The sequence below is a fragment of the Callithrix jacchus genome, chromosome 6 (assembly GCF_049354715.1).
Source record: "Callithrix jacchus isolate 240 chromosome 6, calJac240_pri, whole genome shotgun sequence".
Lineage (NCBI taxonomy): Eukaryota > Metazoa > Chordata > Mammalia > Primates > Cebidae > Callithrix > Callithrix jacchus.
In genome coordinates this window covers 137,553,588-137,554,525 of record NC_133507.1, presented here as the reverse complement: position 1 = coordinate 137,554,525, position 938 = coordinate 137,553,588, and the positions used below count along the sequence as shown (strand labels likewise).

Here is a 938-nt window from a genome sequence, read left to right as displayed (position 1 = left end):
CCAGACATCACCTCTTTGAATTTTCTTTATTTTCTCTATAAACCTTTCTAGAAATCCTATTACATAGATGTATCTTGGACCTTTCACTTGAATGAAACTAAAATATGTCACCTCCAAATACACTTCTTTTATATATTTCAAGATGGCTGTGTGGAAGGGCTGGAACTATAAGAATAGCTGAAAAGCTGTCTTTTGTAGGGAGATTTGCTTCTGAAGAGAAAATCTGCATCGACAAAGCCAGGCCTTCTCGAGGCTCTCCCTTGTCCAACTTAGAAAGATTACCTGAGAGTCTGACACCTTTAAGGGTCTAAAAGAAATACCACCTGTTCTCTCTGAGGGCTGCCACCTGCGAGGCTTCATCTATGTAACTAGACCACCTTTGCTAGCCAGACTTCCTCTCTCTTTCTTTCATAACCTGGTCTTGCCATCACAACCTGATTTACCAGCAAAACCTGTTTTGGGCCATTCTCTGAGCCCCCATTATTTCTGTAACCTCCAGATGATATAAAGACATTAAGCACCTTGCTTTTCAGATCTCTGTAAGTCTCCTGTGCATGCTAATACATTTGTATACCGTTCTCCTAGTAACCTACCTTTTGGCAGTGTTACAGCTCTTTTAGAATTTGTCTAACAGACAAATTAAATAAATAAATAAATAATCTGCTTTTTAAAAGTTGACTCTTCAGCAAAATTTTTTTTTTTTTTTTTTTTAAATGGGTTCTCGTTTATTGTACTTTAGGTTCTGGAGTGCATGTGCAGATCATGCAGGATTGTTGCATAGGTACATACATGGCAAGGTGGTTTACTGCCTCCATCCCCCTGTCACTTATATCTAGCATTTCTCCCCATGTTATCCCTCCTGAACCTCTCCACCCCCTGCTGTCCCTTACTTAGCCCCCTCAACAGAGCCCAGTGTGTGATGCTACCCTTCCGGTGTT

General features: G+C 40.5%; 1 pseudogene; it reads left to right on the top strand.

Annotated features, from left to right (window-relative positions):
* The first annotated feature begins 600 nt into the window (after nucleotides 1-600).
* Nucleotides 601-639, top strand: LOC118154986 (U7 small nuclear RNA; annotated as a pseudogene).
* Nucleotides 640-938: the final 299 nt, after the last annotated feature.